This window comes from Somniosus microcephalus, unplaced genomic scaffold (genome assembly GCF_052327205.1).
Source record: "Somniosus microcephalus isolate GS21.2 unplaced genomic scaffold, FLI_Smic_1.0 unresolved_chr1, whole genome shotgun sequence".
In the NCBI taxonomy this organism is placed as follows: Eukaryota; Metazoa; Chordata; class Chondrichthyes; order Squaliformes; family Somniosidae; genus Somniosus; species Somniosus microcephalus.
Window position 1 is genome coordinate 143,065,039 of NW_028225179.1, and position 17,918 is coordinate 143,082,956.

At 47.8% G+C, this 17,918-nt stretch overlaps 1 pseudogene; it reads left to right on the top strand.

The window, feature by feature from the left end:
* Positions 1-11,050: 11,050 nt before the first annotated feature.
* LOC147096119 (valine--tRNA ligase-like) overlaps positions 11,051-17,918 on the top strand; it is a 63,104-nt pseudogene continuing 56,236 nt past the window's right edge.

A 17,918-nucleotide genomic window follows, 5' to 3' on the forward strand; every position in this document is an offset into this window, starting at 1 on the left:
GTCCCCTTTAAATAGCGCCCCCCGCGCCCCGCAGCGACTGGGAACCGTTCCCCTCTACCAGTCCCTGGGGGCGCCAGGCGCACAGAAGGGCGGCGCCACTGAAGTACCGGTTCGGGGCGCACCAAGGGCGTTGCACCATGAAATGACACCAGGATCTGCACGCGCAGCTGAGCGGGCACTGCAGTTTAGCGCCGCCGCTAAATCTTGAGTGAAGCTCGCGAGAGGCGCAGATCGCGCCGCGCCCAGGCGCTAGCCGCTTCGCGCCCCACTTCTCCTCCTCCTAAGGTGCTAGCGGCTGGCGCTAACAACTGAATTTCTAGGCCAAAGGCTCTTTTTAGAGCCACAATATCTCTGCAACGGACTGAAGTAACCATTTTAATCCATTCATTTCGCAATTAGATAAAGAAAAGTTTAAATGGTGAATATATTTAAGAAGGAGATAGATAGATTTCTGGACAAAAAAGGCATCAAGGGGTATGGGGAGAGAGCGGGAATATGGTATTGAGATAGAGGATCAGCCATGATCATATTGAATGGCAGAGCAGGCTTGAAGGGCCGAATGGCCGACTCCTGCTCCCATTTTTCTATTTTTCTATGTTTCTACCAGTGGAGCCAGGTAGTGCTCAAGAGGGAACCAGATGCCTATTGGGTAGAGCAAAATCGGGTGTTGTACAAGATTTGAGCAACTTTGGGACAGCGGCAGAATGAGTGTAATAGTCCTTTATAGCTCCTGCACATTGTTAATGTCTTACAATTGAAATTCAGTGAAATCTCCCACTAACATAATCTGTCCTCGGTTGGGGCGGGGGGGGTGGGCGGGAGGCGACAGGGGGCTGCCAGTTGTTCCTTTCAGTACAGCTTGCCACCAAATCCATTCTGGTGGTTTTTTCTCGTCTGCAATCAACCGGTTTGAGGTTTTGATCACGCTTATCTTTGTGTGAGGACACCCAATAGATGTAGCAGCAGATTGATATTTACACATTTGATGTAGGCGAGCATTCAGCTGGCTCTCATTCCACCGATTGGCTTGGTTTGTGTATTTTAGGTTTTCCTCAGGGACTACGATTACAGCTGATGAATCTACCCTTTCATAACAACTACAGGAACTGTTGGGAGGGCTTTAATGGACATCAACGCTTCTAAACATGTTATCATTACACATAATCTTCCGCCAGAGCTATTTTCATCGCTATCAGGTTTCCTCTCAAATCACTTTACCTGTGCCGTTGGCATTTCATTCTCTTTTCCCAGAAATCAGGTTTCCCAGGGCTCTGTCCTCTATGACTAGATTACTGAAGGTTTTCTAGACCCATCAGTAAGAAGTATTCTCTGAAACCCATGTTACACAAAGGGCTCATATATAACTCATAACATCCTGGAGTAAAAACTACACTTTAAATCCCTTCAATCAGGATTCTGCCCTACCCACATCACCAAAACAGCCATTAACAAAGTCGTGAAAGATTCTCTCAGACTTTCTCAGATCATTCTTGTGTTTAAATCTCTCCTTGGCCTCTTCTCTCTCCCAACTCTACAACAACCCTCCAGACTCACTGTTCCTCTAAACCTGTCCACTTCTGCATGCCTCACCTCCCCTCACCCCACCATTGATGGTCGTGTCTTAAAGCACATCAGCCCAACAATCTGGAATTCCCTCCCGAACTCCTCCACCACTCGCTCCTCATTTAAGACCCTCTTTAAAATCCAGCTCTTCATCCCTCCTAATATCTCGTTCTTTCGCTCCCCGTCTATTCCCCAGCCCCTTATTCTTCCGTTATTTTCGATAATATAAGGATTGCTGAATTCAACCTCCAGAATAAGCAAAGGGAGATTTAATGAAGGAGGGAGGCTGCTTTGCTACAATACAACATTGACTACACTTCATTGGCTGTACTACGCTTTGGGGTGTGCTGAGGTCGTGAAAGGTGCTATATAAATGCAAGTCTTTCTTTCTCTGATTCTCTGCATTCTGCAATACGATTATAAACAAACAGATCGGCCCCAATGGCTTAGTGATTTACCAAACTTGCATTTAGATTAATTGGGGTCAAATTACTTCAATACTAAGGCAGGAATTGCGCCAAATAAAACTGAGCATTCGTCTAATTTCAGAATAACTTTCTGCAGAAAATACAATCAGATTTATTTGCTACATTACAACTGCGACTACACTTCAAAAGTACTTTATTGGCTGTGAAGCACTTTGCGACGTCCTGAGGTCGTGAAAAACGCTATAGGAATGCAAGGGGAGATTTAATAGAGGTGTTCAAGATCATGATGGGTTTTGATAAAAGTAAATAAGGAGAAACTGTTTCCAGTGGCAGGCAACCAGAGGACACAGATTTAAGGTAATTGGCAAAAGAACCAAGGTGAGCTGATTTTTTTTTTGCACAGTGAGTTGTGATCTGGAATACACTGCCTGAAAGGGTGATGGAAGCAGCTTCAACAATCTATATAAATGCAAATACAAAATCAAAATACTGCGGATGCTGGAAATCTGAAATAGAAACAGAAAATGCTGGAAACACTCAGCAACATCTGTGGAGAAAGAGAGAGAGAGAGAAACAGAATTAACTTTTCAGGTCGGTGACCTTTTGTCAGAAGTGAGTTCTTTCGTGAGTTCCGACGAAAGGACATCGACCTGAAATGTTAACTCTGTTTTTCTCTCTCTCTCCATAGATGCTGCCTGAGTATGTCCAGCATTTTCTGTTTCTATATAAATAAGAAAGAAAGACTTGCATTTCTATAGCGCCTTTCACGGCCACCGGACGTCTCAAAGCACTTTACAAAGTCAATGAAGTATTTTTGGAGCGTAGTCACTGTTGTAATGTGGGAAACGCGGCAGCCAATTTGCACACAGCAAGCTCCCACAAACAACAATGTGATAATGACCAGATAATCTATTTTCATGATGTTGATTGTTCTATATAAATGCGAGGCTTTCTTTGTAACAGAGAGGAGCGAGAGGGGCGGGGCTTCCTGGGCGGGGTCGTGGCCGAGCGGCAGGTTGATTTGTTCTCGTCCGCCTTCCGCCCTTATAAACAAAGTCGCCGCCGCGGCTCTGCCACAAGTTTGCGCGACGTCCGTCAGCGCGGACTTGCCCGATGGCCGAGACCATCCCTGTTAAAGCGGATGTCCCCGCACCCGCTCCTCTCGATGCCGCCGCCAAGATGAAGGCCGCCTACCGCCCGCAGAAAGTAAGCGCCGCCGCCGCGGTGGCCGAGCAGATCCTGGAGGTGGTGGCCGCCACCAAGGAGCACCAGGCGGCCCCCAAGCTGGGCGCCCTGAAGAAAACCATCTCGGTCTCCAGCTATGAGCTGGAGAAAGGTGCCGCCATCTGGCCCAACCAGTCGGCCAGCACTTTGGCCAACAAGGGCTCGCTGGTGGAGAGCAGCGCCGGCACCTCCTCGGCCTCCCTGCACCCGGACCGAGAGGCGGAGGAGGAGTAGGGCGAGGAAGGAGAGGCTGAGGACGGGGCCGAAGGAGACACCAAGAGGAAACCGGCCGCCAAGAAACCGGACCGCAAGAGGGCGGCGGCTGCCAAACCTGCTGCCCACAAACACGCCAAGAAGTCAGCGGCGGCCAAGAGCCCCCGGAAGGCCAAGCCCAGAAAAGCCCCCAAGCGGCCCTCAGCCTCCCGGACTGTGGGGCGTAAGCGACGGGCCCCGAAGACGAGGTAGACGGGCAGGAGCGGCGAACCGTCTCAACACTAAATAAAAGGCTCTTTTCAGAGCCACTCACAGATTCACAAAATGAGCTAAATACATTGATTGATCTCCAATTTCCCCCTCCTCCATTCTCACCTGCACGGGATCACATTTTTGTCGACTGGGTCTAGTTATTCAGAATGATACAGAACTAAGAATGAAGAGGCTATGTAGGCCATCGTGCCTGTGCCAGCTCTTTGAATGAGCTGTCCAATTAGTCCCTTTCCCCCATCAAGCATTTATCCAATTCCCTTTTGAAAATTACTGATTCTGCTTCAACCATCATTTCAGGTAGCACATTCCAGATCATCATAACTTCAGTGTAAAAAGAAATCTCCCCCTCTGGTTCTTTTGCCAATTACCTTAAATCTGTGTCCTCTGGTTACCTGCCAGTGGAAACTGTTTCTCCTTATTTTATCGAAACCCATCATGATTTTGAACACCTCTTAAATTGCTCCTTAACCTGCTCTGAGAACAATCCCAGCTTCTCCAGTCCCTCATCCCTGGTATCATTCTAGTCTCTTCTGCACCCTCTCCAAGGTCTTGACATCCTTCCTAGTGTGGTGCCCAGAGTTGGACGCAGTACTTGAACCTGTACCAATCTCACTTCTATGCGGGACGTGTTCTTTTTAGTTTTACTTGCAAACAAAGTTCATAATTATGTCTATTTTTCTTTAACCAAAAAACTAAAATAATGGTCTTTGATTATCTTTACCCAGAGAGGACAGAATCCATTTGGTTAGAGTTGAGGAGCAAAAAGCATATGATCACGCTATTGGGGGTATTCTATAGGCCTCCAAATAGTCAGAGGGGGGTAGAGGAGCAAATCTGCAGGGAAATCGCAGAGATATGCAAGAGCTTTAGAGTGGTGATATTGGGGGACTTTAATTACCCAAATATCGATTGGTATAATGCTAGGGTAAAGGGAAAGGAGGGGGAGGAATTTCTCAAATGTGTTCAGGAGAATTTCCTTGACAAATATGTTCTTGACCCAACTAGGAAGGAGGCATTGCTGGATCTGGTGCTGGGGAATGAGGTGGGCCAGGTCGACCAAGTGTCTGTGGGAGAACACTTGGGTACGAGTGATCATCGTTGTAAGGGTAAACCGGGAGAGCTTCTTCTCCCCGAGCCGGACCCTCTGATATAAAGGGTCGACGTCTGCCTTATTCCCAATCAATCACTCGGAGTCCGGAGGTTCATTCAGTAAAGCAACTTTATTTACAAGCCGGCAGGGAAGACACTCATCCTGGGATGAATGCTCTCCGATCATTGAAAATCTCCTGCCTTATATACAGGTTTTGTTCTGAGTCGTGACTACTGTTTGCAATTAGGTGCATTACACGTATACATTTCTTTCATCATACAGTTGGCTTCGGGTGCAAATTTTTGTGACCTGTGTGCATTGGTCTTGTGACCCCATATGTTATCTCTCAATACATTCCTCAGTTAGTGATTCACGGTTTGTGCACTTTGGCCACGACTACAGCAGACTTTCCTTCTGGACATTGTTCATACCAATTCCTTATATGGTTGGATATATGCTCTGTTCCTTAATCTCCTCATCTTAGCTCTTTTTTAACCCTTTCAGTCCCCTCTTTTGGTCCTGATTAATCCCTTTTAATCATCGACCAACCCAATTATTTCTCCTATTATGGCGACCTGCCGGGGTGGTGATCAAATCCAACCCATTGGGTCACCTTGTTTATATAATCATATTATCCTGATTTCTATGCCCCATACATCCTTTCCATCAACATATTATCCACCCAAATACATAGGTTATAAGCATTAATGTTATTAGTACTATACATCCATTAAGCAGGTCTTTCTCCCAAGCCTTCGCTCGTTTGTAGTAATAATCCATCTGCTCGATGGGAATCTGCCCAGGAGGTTTCTGTAACAATTATCACTGAACAGCATACATCACTACTTTATCAAGGTCATGTACATTTCTTCCATTTCTTTCTTTTTTTTTTGTTTTCTACGTTTTTTACAGGCGGCACATGCTGCTATTCCTAGTCCTATTGCAAAAGCCAATTGTTCTATCACTAATATGTGAGAAGTAATGTGGATCCATGGGTGGATGTTGACATTCATCCCCCAATCCCACAGCTTCTCATACCATGGGACTTCCTGTAGTTCTACTTCTATGTCCCTTTCTAGTTCCCCAAAGTTCCTTTGCAACATTACGTATTGTTTCACCATTTTACTTAAGCCTTCTTTTATTTCTTGCAGATCCTCTTGCAGGCAAGGTATCGGAGCCCCCACCGGATCTTCATAATTGACCAATTCATCCATTAAACTATCTGGCACAGTTAGTTTCATTTCCTCTCTTAACTGTACATACACCAATCTCATGTGTCCAATTGTCACAGGGATCTTTGGTGTGAAGCAGAAGTTAGGCATTGTGATTACACATACAAGGTTACTATATTGGTACTCAGCCTCTGTGGTGGCCATACAATACTCCCCTCTGCCTCTATATCCCGAGCGGGTGTGATGGTGATCGACATGTGATAATTCTAACATGCACCCCTCTGTCTTATTATAGCCGCACTCATCCTTAGGGCCTTCTCCTACCGGATGTGGGCATATCGTAAGCGTACCTTTCCCTTGGCATCCATTTAGGGAGACTCCTCTTATAGTACCATTCTTCCAGATGGCATAGGTATCAATTGGATAGTATCGGAGATATGTCTCACCCCTCACTATGCCTATGTTTGTTACCTGGTACTGTGGGTATGGAGTCGTGTCCAGTCTCACCATTGGTATCATGAGTAGGGTTGCAAAGGGGTGGAAAGTTTGCGGTAAATTTCCGGAAATTTTCCACGGGAAGTTTAGCTTGGGAATTTTGCCCAAAAAAGCACATGCTAGCATAATATTGTTTTTTTTGTATTTCTTTCTTTTTTTTCCACAGGTCCTCTCTTAAAATTACTAACAGAGATGGAATCTTAATTATTAAGGAATTTCTTAATCAATATATGTTTATCTTCTTACTTGGCTTGTTTTAATAACTACAAGTTTTGTGTGTGACTGTGAACAAATGTGTCCTGATTGGTTGGATGAGTGGATGAGCGATTAGCTCCCTCTATTTGTAATATTTGCATATCGAATTGTGATTGGCCTGCAGGCATCTGTAAGACTGCTATAGTTTTTTAAAGATCCAGGTTAGGTGTCCTGAGGGAAGTCATTTTGTTTTCTGCTGATGGTGTGATGATGCAGTAAGTAAATCAGACTTTATACCAAATAAATCAGTTACTTGTTGAACTCTGTTGTCCTTCAATTTAAAATATACAAAATAATACACTATTGGTGATGTAGCGTTGTGTGTCATGCTTCCATCACATGGAGCATCAGCAAAAATGTACTCACCCTGTTGCAATCGTGCTGATCGACCGCAGTTCAGCATAGAACAATGCCACATTTACCATCGGATGTGTGGAAGCATTTTACCCCAGGCATTAAAGATGGAAAGACTGTGTACATGTGCAAACACTGTAGAAAGCCATATGTAAAGAATGCCACAAAGATGCAGCAGCATTTATCCAAATGCAACAACTTCACTCAAAGCTCACAGCAGTCAGCCCAGAGTTCCTCTGCTTCCATTCAAGAAGATGATGGTTCTCATTCAGCATCAGGCTCCTTATCATCAGCAACTCCTGGCCCACTTGGAAGGTCCTTTGATACAATGGATAACCATAGCCAGAAGAATGCAGATGAGTGCCTTGCTCGAGCTGTATATGCAACAGGCTCACCCCTCATGCTCACAGCCAATGTGTACTGGAAGAGGTTTTTCAATGTTATTCGCCCTGCAAACTGTCCTCCCACCAGACATGCTTTGTCTACTTATTTGCTGGAGGCTGAGTATAACAGAGACCAAGGAAAGCTCAAAGAAACGATAGCGATGGCAGACTGTGTTGCAGTTATCTCAGATGGGTGGTCAAATGTACGAGGGGAGGGCATCATAAACTACATCATCTCCACTCCTCTCCCAGTGTTCTTCAAGAGCACAGACACGAAGGACAACAGACACACAGGCACATACATTGCTGATGAGCTGAAAGCGGTCATCAACGATCTTGGATCACAAAAGGTCTTTGCAGTAGTTACTGACAATGCTGCGAATATGAAGGCTGCTTGGGCTCAAGTGGAGGAGGCCTACCCTCATATTACGTCTATTGGGTGCACAGCTCATGGGCTTAACCTGCTCCTCAAGGACATCATGGGTTTGAGAACCATGGAAGCACTGTACAAGAGAGCCAAGCAAGTTGTTAAGTATGTCAGGGGAAAACAGGTAGTTGCAGCAACCTACAACTCCAAGCAAATGACAAAGAACAAGAACACCACACTGAAGCTGCCCAACAACACTAGATGGGGTGGTGTTGTCATAATGTACAACAGCCTTCTGGAGGGTAAGGAGTCGCTGCAAGAAATGGCAATATCCCAGTTTGGGGATATGGAAACCACCATCAAGAAAATACTGCTGGATGATGTGTTTTGGGAGAGAGTGGTTAGCAGCCTTAAACTACTCTCACCAGTAGCATCTGCAATTGCTCAGATTGAAGGAGATGACGCTGTCTTGTCAGATGTTCTCAGGCTTTTTACTGATTTAAAAGAACAAATCAGCATTGCCCTACCCACATCCCTGCTGCTCAAAGCAGAGGAGAAGGCAATTGTTCAATTCATACAGACGCGTCAAGAATTTTGTGTCAAGCCGATTCATGCTGCAGCATACATGCTGGACCCAAAGCACGTTGGGAGACCAATACTTTCTGGAGAACAGATCAACAGCGCTTACAGTGTGATTTCTACCCTCTCACACCATCTCAATCTGGATGTGGGCAAAGTTCTGGGAAGTCTGGCAAAGTTCTCTACCAAGCAAGGTCTTTGGAATGGGGATGGGATATGGGAATCATGCAAGCATATCAGTGCACATACCTGGTGGAAGGGACTTTGTGCATCTGAGGCCCTGTCACCTATTGCATCGGTGATACTCCAAATCCCACCTTCATCAGCGGCCTCTGAACGAAACTGGTCACTTTTTGGGAATACGCATACAAAGGTGCGCAACAGGCTGACTAACAAGAGAGTGGAGAAACTGGTGGCTATCCGGGCGAACCTACAACTTACTGAGCCAGATACAGAAGTGTCCACCACACAGCTAGACACTGACACAGAGGAGGAAATGGACACGTCAGAGCCAGAGTCAGAGAATCAGGAGGAGCAATGAGGAGTAGAAGATTCAGAAGATTCATGAGTAGAAGACTCAAAAGGACAAAATAAGGACAAATTACAGGCTAAATAAGCTGACGCTCTTTTTATTTTATTTTAGATTGGTCTTTTTTGTGGGGGTTCAATAAAGTTCAAAATTATAACCTAAATAAAGTTTTGAAAGCCTGTTTTTATTTGTATGGAACAGTATGTCTATTTTGACGACAAAGATAATATAAGGGTCAGAGACAAAAACCATCAGTGTGCAAAAAAACTCAAAATTCCCATAAATTCCCACAAATTCCCATAAATTCCCGAAAATTCCCATGGAAAGTTTCCTCTTTTAAAAATTCCCAGAATTTTGCAACCCTAATCATGAGTACCATGCCTATCATTGCTGTCACTTCTGCTTTGCATTTTTGTATCACTGGATATACTCTGGTCATCTCCTTGAGGGTACAAGCACTCAGAGGGCCTGGATTCTGGCTCAGGCCATAGAGCTGTCTGCTGTTAATCCAGTCTGGTACCTCACCTCATTGTATCTGTGCCAGATTGTGTTTTAACTGTCAGGTGGTCCATTGGCCATAGGCATGACACAAGCCTCTCCCTACCCCATCTTTTGCCTGTTCCTCATCTCTATGGTTTAGTTTGTTGATAGTGCTAGCATGGTCTTCTATAACTTTGATTCCCTTGAGTAATGTTCTTATCGTCTGTTCTCCCAACTCTGATTCTTGTTGAACCAAACCAGTTTCTTTCTCTAAAATCTGTTGTATTACCCTTTGTAATTGTTCCACACTACTCTGGACTCCTTGTATATCTAGGGCATTAATGAATGACATCCCCGTATTTATTCCCGTGAGTACATCATTTCCTAAGCCCCTCTTAATTCTTTGGTGTAATGCAGCATGTCCCCTGAAACTACTAGCCCCGGTTGCATCAGCAGCCTGGTTAATTACATTCCTTATCATATATGCATACAACTCTCTAGTCTTAGTAAATCTTTCACAATATCCTGGCCATTGTAACATGGTTAAGTTCATTAGTACCGGTACAATTTTGTGTCTCACATTATCATACAATTGTTCTCCCTCGGTAAATAACACCAGTCCATTTTCGGGCCCAGGCGTCAATTTCGTACACCTTCATTCTTCAGGCATCGTTGTGATTGGGGTGTTGTTGGTTCTAGGGTTACTCCTTGTGGTGTGCCCCTTGTTGTTGTTGGTTGAGGTGTTGTAACGGTGTGTACAATAGTCCATCTTATGATATCGTCCGTGCAGCTCAGGACATATCCTCCCCCTACTTGACCCAACACCTGCCAGTGTCTATTACATCTTACCATATCGCTGGTATCTGTCATTCTACAGGGTCCACATGGTCGTTGATCCAAGTTCACCCAGATACCGTTACACCTGTAACATGCTTTTCCTTGATTTTCACACTTGTAACATTGTGATATAATGAAGTTCCTCATGGAGTCTCCACTCGGGGATCTTAGTTTGCAGTCCATTTCTTCCAGCCCGTTATTTGGACTTATAAGTGTTGTCATCAGAGTAGTTATAATAATCCATCTCACTGGATCCATGTTTATCTGTAATTTAAACAGAGATCTGGTCGTCTTCCGAGCTCTTTCCCCTAGAGGAGAGGGTGAATGGGGGTCTTTAGTGTTAAATGGTTTCACCTGGGTCCAGTGCTTCTATGGCATACCCGCCAGTTCCTGTAGACAAATACACGTATCGCTTGTCATTAATACAGTATATGGCCCCATCCAACAGGGTTCCATTCCCTTTCTTCCGATAATTTGCGTCATTACTTGTTGACCTATTTTGGGCAGCTCATTTCGTTTGAGTCCAGGATTTTGTATTTCTAGATCTTTAATCTGTTGCTGGTTCCTCTCTTCTTTATTTAGTGCTTGTACCTCCTGATTTAGTTGTACTAGCTATAAATACTGTGACTACAAGAGCAGGTCAGAGGCTATGTATTCTGTGGCGAGTGTCTCACCTCCTGACCCCCCAGAGCCATTCTACCATCTACAAGGCACAAGTAAGGAGTGTGATGGAATACTCTCCACTTGCCTGGATGAGTGCAGCTCCAACACCATCCAGGACAAAGCAGCCTGCTTGATTGGCTCATCAATGCGTGACTGTGGCTGGGGTACGGGCACCCGCTCAATGCCGCTACCCTTCACTTCCCACTGGGGTACAGTACTGGTGGATACAGGTCTGTCACTGTATAACACTGGGGTACAGCACTGGTGGGGACAAGATGCACTGCAGCAACTCGCCAAGGCCTCTTCGGCAGCACCTCCCAAACCCGCGACCTCTTCCACCTAGAAGGATAGCAGGCACATGGGAACACCACCACCTCCAAGTTCCCCTCCAAGTCACACACCATCCTGACTTAGAAATATATTGTCCAATCCTTCATTGTCGCTGGGTCAAAATCCTGGAACTCCCTACCTAACAGCACTGTGGGAGTACCATCACCACACGGACTGCAGCGGTTCAAGGCGGTGGCTCACCACTACCTTCTCAAGGGCAACTAGGGATGGGCAATAAATACTGGCCTTGCCAGCGACGCCCACATCCCATAAACAAATAAAAAAAACAAGCCACTGTGTTTTAAAAAAAAAAGTTTCCTCATCTTCCCTCCGGTTCTTTTGCCATTTATCTTCAATCTGTGACCTATGGTTACCGACCCTCCTGCCAGTGGAAACAGTTTCTCCTTATTTACTCTATCAAACCCCTCATAACTGCCATTAAATCTCTCCTTTATTTCCCCTTGATCCCTGCATTTTTTCCCTTCAATCCCCCCCATCCCCCTTTTCCCCCCTCATCTACTTCCCCATAAGAATTGAATCCAAGACCTTTCAATTTGCCACAATGCTGCATCGGGACATCTAAGGCCATCCTTTTTATAACGCGTGTATATATGAGGTGATTGTCATTCGCCAGCAGATTTCCAGAATGGAGCAACTTTTCTGAAGGCTGAGATGTGGGACCTTAAAGCGAGCAGTGTGGCAGAGCCCAGCACAAGGGCGGCATATACTTAGAATTAGAGCTCGGCCGTTCAGGGGTGATGTCAGGAAACACTTCTTCACACAAAGGGCAGTGGAAATCTGGAACTCTCTCCCCAAAAAAGCTGTAAGGCTGGGGGGTCAATTGAAAATTTCAAAATTGAGATTGATAGATTTTTGTTAAGTAAGGGTACTGAGGGTTATGGAACTAAGGCGGGTAGATGGAGTTAAGATACTGATCAACCGTGATCTCATTGAATGGCAGAACAGGCTGGAGGGGCTGAATGGCCTCCTGTTCCTATGCTGACGGTTTTCTCCCCTCTATTGAAAGTGTCTTCCCTTCGTTATGCAGGGCAACAGCAGCAGCAGCGGGTGGTCAGTCCGGAGCAGGCGGTGGTCAGTCCGGAGCAGGCGGTGGTCAGTCCGGAGCAGGCTGTGGTCAGTCCGGAGCAGGCTGTGGTCTGTCTGGAGCCAGCCACGGCCGCGGAGGAGCCGGTGAAGAAGACACAAGCGCAGCTGAAGAAGGAGGCGATGAAGAAAGAGAAAATGGAGAAGTTCCTGCAGAAACAGAACAAGCTGAAGGAGCAGCAGCAGAGGCAGCCGGAGGTCAGTGTGGGATGGGTGGGGGAGGGGGTCTGCGGGAGGTCACTCTGGGGGGTCAATGGGAGGTCAGTGTGTCGTGGGTCGACGGGAGGTCACTTGGGGGGTCAATGGGAGGTCAGTGCAGGGTCAGCAGGAGGTCAGTGTGTGGGGGTCAGCGGGAGGTCAGTGTGTGGGGGTCCACGGGAGGTCTGTCAGTCTGGGGATCTGTGGGGGGTCAGCGGGAGGTCAGTGTGAGATTGGGGGGTCCACAGGAGGTCAGTATGGGGGTGGGTCAGCGGGAGGTCAGTGTGGGGGTCAGCAGGTCAGTGGATCATTGCCGCCAGTTTGGGCTTCCAGAAGAGCCCAAACTGGCGGCAATGACCCAGTGACCTCCTGCTGACCTCCCGTTGACCCAGTCAGCTGCCTGTGTTAAAATGGCTCGGCAAAGAATGCCAGTGCTTGCACAGCGCTGTGAAGAGCAGTTACGCTGGTTGTCAATAAAGTGTAAGCTTCCCAAATTCATTTTTTCTGCCCTTTTTAAAATTTAAGCTGCTGTTGTATTTTAAAGCAACATTAACGGCATTGCAGAAAGCAAAACTAGACGGTGGGGGGGGGAGGTGGGGGGAGCTAAAACAAAAGCAAAACACTGCGGATGCTGGGAATCCGAAATAAAAACAGAAAATGCTGGAACATGTTCAGCAGGTCTGGCATAATCTGTGGAAGGCCATCGATCTGAAAGCTTAACTGTTAAGCCAGGGGCCCTACTGATCTGAGATGATCTGATTGCAATTCTCTACCCCAGAGGGCCGCGGATGCTCAGTTGGTTGCGTATATTCAAAGCTTTCCCTCCCTATCCCCATATCCCTTGATTCCCCTAGAGTCCAAAAATCTATCGACCTCAGCCTTGAATATACTCAACGACTGAGCCTCCAAAGATTCACAACCCTCTGAGTGAAGAAATTTCTCCTCATCTCAGTCCTAAATGGCCGACCCCTTATCCAAGACTGTGACCCCTGGTTCTAGACTCTCCAGTCAGTGGAAAACAGCCTCTCAGCATCTACCCCGTCAATCCATTCAGAATCTTGTATGTTTCAATGCGATCACCTCTCATTCTTCTAAACTCCACAGAGTATCGGCCCAATCTACTCAATATCGGCAGCAGTCACTTCTGGGCTCGTGTGGCTTAAATCCTTCGTTCCTCCATTTTAATAGAATTATTGATCAGAAGCTGATGGATTTTAAATTTCCCCCCCCACTTGTGCAGAAAAAAGCCAAAGCAGAGAAGAAGGAAAAGAAGGATCTGGGAGTGATTACGTATGACATTCCGACTCCTGCGGGGGAGAAAAAAGGTGAGGCGGAAGCAGCGTGACACGTCTGGTACCTGGCTAGCTGGGAGCATTAGACTGTTACTGGTACTGGAGCGATGGGGCTCTAGAGGCTCTGTGCTCATCATTGCTTCTACATATCACGCTCTAATTTCTCTTAAACACACCGTCCTACCTGCTCTACCTCCTCCCTGTTCCGCACATGTTGAAATTCTGTGCCGTCTCCTTTAACTCATTCCTCGCTCCCCTCTCTCCGGTCTCTCCCTCTGCTCTGACCCTCCGCCCCCCCACCACCTTAGCTCAGTGGGCAGCACCCTCGCCTCAGAGTCAGAAGGTCGTGGGTTCAAGTCCAGCTCCAGAGACTTGAGCACAAAATCAGGGCCGACTCTCCCAGTGCTGTACTGAGGGAGCGCTGCACTTTCGGATGAGATGTTAAACCAAGGCCCCGTCTTCCCTCTTGGATGGAGGTAAAAGATTCCACAGCCACTATTGGGAAGAGCAGGAGAGTTCTTCCCGGTGTCCTGAGTTGATATTTATCCTTCAGCCGAGGGTGCCCCCTGCACTCCCTCCGCCCCGCCCGCTCTCTTCCCCCCCCGCTCTCTTCCCCCCCGCCCTCTCCCCCCCGCCCTCTTCCCACCCGCCCTCCCCCCCGCCCTCTTCCCCCCCGCCCTCTTCCCCCTCGCCCTCTTCCCCCCGCCCTCCCCCCCGCCCTCTTCCCCCCCGCCCTCATCCCCCCCGCCCTCTTCCCACCCGCCCTTCCCCCCGACCTCTTCCCCCTCGCCCTCGTCCCCCCCACCCTCTCCCCCCCGCCCTCTCCCCCCCGTCCTCTTCCCCCCCGGCCCTCTTCCCCCCCGCCCTCTTCCCCCCCCGCCCTCGCCCCCCCCCGCCCTCGCCCCCCCCGCCCTCTTCCCCCCGCCCTCTTCACCCCGCCCTCTTCACCCCGCCCTCTTCACCCCCACCCTCTTCCACCCGCTGCCGCCCTCTTCCCGCAGTACATCCAAGCAGCCTGGTACTCCTGGTGGGAAAAGCAAGGATTCTTCAAACCCGAGTATGGGGTAAGTGCAAGTGTCCGATGCTGCGCGGTGCCGTCACTAAGTGTGGTGAAGCCGAACTGTGCGGCCAGCTCTGGAACATCCAGCAGGTGAGTGGGCCTGGTCCGGAGGCCCTGGATGAGGCAACGGGGAAACGGTGGGGAAATGAGCCTGTGTTCTGGCCTCTGACTCCAAAGGTTGTGGGTTCAAGTCCCACTCCAGAGACTTGAGCACAAAAATTTAGGCTGACACTCCCAGTGCAGTGCTGAGGGAGCGCTGCGCTGTCGGAGGTGCCATCTTTTGGACGAGACGTTAAACCGAGGCCCCGTCTGCCCTCTCAGGTAGACAAGGCAGTATTTCAAAGAAGAGCAGGGGGGAGTTATCCCCGGTGTCCTGGGCCAATATTTATCCCTCAATCATCCTTACGAAAACAGGTTATCTGGTCACTGTTGTTTGTGGGAGCTTGCTGTGCACAAATTGGCTGCTGCGTTTCCTACATTACAACAGCGACTGCACTTCAAAAAGTACTTCATTGGCCGTAAAGGGCTTTGGGAGGTCCAGTGGTCGTGAAAGGCGCTATATAATTGCAAGACTTTCTTTGATTGCTATCTGGCGCCTCCTAGTGGAAAATACAGGGACATCAGTTGAAGAGAGGGTCAGGCTCACCTGTGACGGCCTCCACAGTTGGCCAGTCCGTTGACGCTCCCCAGCAACGCAGACTACTGGTCCCTTCGTATAACAGCAGCGAGTGACCGGTACCTGTGCAGTCAACCCAGAAGAAAATTAGCTCAGAGGGATTTGTACTTTTTTTTACATAGAATCTACAGCACAGAAGGAGGCCATTCGGCCCATCGTGCCTGTGCCAGCTCTTTGAAAGAGCGATCCAATTAATCCCACTCTCTTCCCCATCGCCCTGCAATTTTTTTTCCTTTTCACCTATATATCCAATTCCCTTTTGAAAGTTATTATTGAATCTGCTTCCACCGCCCTTTCAGACCGCGCGTTCCAGAATATCTTAACTCCCTGTGTAAAAAAAATAATTCTCATCTCGTCTCTTTTTTTGGACTGTATTTGGAGGGTATTTTTGCGTGTGTGTGTGTTTTTATTTATAAGGCCCTTCTGATGCGCCTTGAGACCAATGTTCCCTTTAATTTCTTTTGGGGTGTGCGGCCCCTATAAGGAGCTGAGCGGCCCGCTCAAAATACTGCGCATGCGCGGTCTTCCCTTATTTAAAAGCGGGTGAGCGGTTGTGGCGGGAGTCGCAGAGCGCGCGCGGCCGCCCAGCTTAAAGAGAACGTAGAAGGCGCCACATAAATGCAAGTTGTTGTTGTGTAGCAGTTGAACTGAGGATCAAACTGTTTTCTCTCTTGGTTCCCGCAGCGCGATATATCCGAACCCAACCCCAAGGGGATGTTCATGATCTGCATCCCCCCACCGAACGTGAGCGGATCTGTCCACTAGGGCCACGCCCTGATCAACGCAATTCAGGACTCGCTCACCCGCTGCTAATGTCCCCGCTGTGCGCCAGACTCGCCGCGCTCTCGCCCGCCGTCTCCTGTCTGCTGTCAGTGGCTGGGCCGGGGGACTGTCTGCAGGGCAGGGACTGGCTGAGTCCAGCCTCGGCATTCCCAGCAACGACCGGTTGTTGTGGAAACACTTGGCAAGCTGATCAGCGCCTGAAAGGGAAAAGGCAGCTTGGCGTTTGCAATGGGACCCTTCGCCAGAACTCCAGGCCGACTAGTCCTGAAAATAACTTTTCATCAATAATATTAGTTCTCCCATAGATATGAGTACACACGAGGGGATCTCCCAAGGATTGGTTGCAGTGAGTTGTGGAATGCGATGGTTTATAAAGTATGCCTGAAGTAATTATCCCCTCCACTTGCAGCAGAGTGCCTTCTCCCTCTCTCTCTCTCCCTCCCGCACTCACTCTCTTCCCCTCTCTCTCTCTCTCTCTCTCTCCCTCCTGCACTCACTCTTCCCCCCCTCTCTCTCTTCCTCCCCTCTCTCTCTTCCTCCTCTCTCTCTCTCGCTCTCTTCCTCCCCCCTCTCTTCCTCCCCTCCCTCTCTCTTTTCTCTCCCTCTCTCTTTTCTCTCCCCCCTCTCTCCCTCCTCTCTCTCTCTCTCTCTCCCTCCTCTTTCTCTCTCTCTCTCCCTCCTCTCTCTCTCTCTCTCTCTCTCTCTCTCCCTCCTCTCTCTCTCTTCCTCCTCCCCTCTCTCTCTCTCTCCCTCCTCTCTCTCTCTCTCTCTCTCTCTCTCTTCCTCCTCTCTCTCTCTCTCTCTCTTCCTCCTCTCTCTCTCTCTCCCTCCCCCCTCTCTCTCCCTCTCAATTCAATTTCAATTCAAATGCTTTATTGGCATGAAAGTTTACAGAGAACCATATTGGCAAAGCTTACATTGCAAAAAGGTACAGTTTTCTAACATTCTGTAGGTGTCAATCGATTTGACATTTGTTGGGTACATACAATATTACTTTTAAACAATATTAATTTTAAACAGTCTTTGTACTTCATTTGGTACGTTCAATATTAATTTTAAACAGTCTTAATTTTAAACAGTCCTCAGGTTGTGACATGTTGTTACATATTTGGCCCCAAGGTATGGTCTGTCTCCTTCTCCTAGGACTAATCTCAATTTTGACAGATCATCCAATTCCTTGAAATCTGGGGTTGTTTGGCTTAGCTTGTTGAATAATATGTTTCTTGATGTGTTGAATTTTTCGCATTTTAGGAGGAAATGCATTTCTGTTTCAACCTCGCCAGCCAGACATTGATCGCATATTCTATTCTCTCTAGGCTGCCAGGATTTCTTGTATCTGCCTTTTTCAATTTCCAGTTGGTGGTCGCTTAGTCTGTACCTGGTGAGGGTCTGTCTCTGTTTTGTGTCTCTGATGGTCGTGAGGTAGTCTGCCAGTTTATATTCTCTTTTTAGGGCCCGGTAACATTCTAATCTGCTTTGGCTTTCGGTTATTTTGTTCCAATGTTCCAGGTAGGTTTCTTTGCATTGTTTAATGATTTGGTTCACTCGGATTGGTGTTTGGACGGCTGCG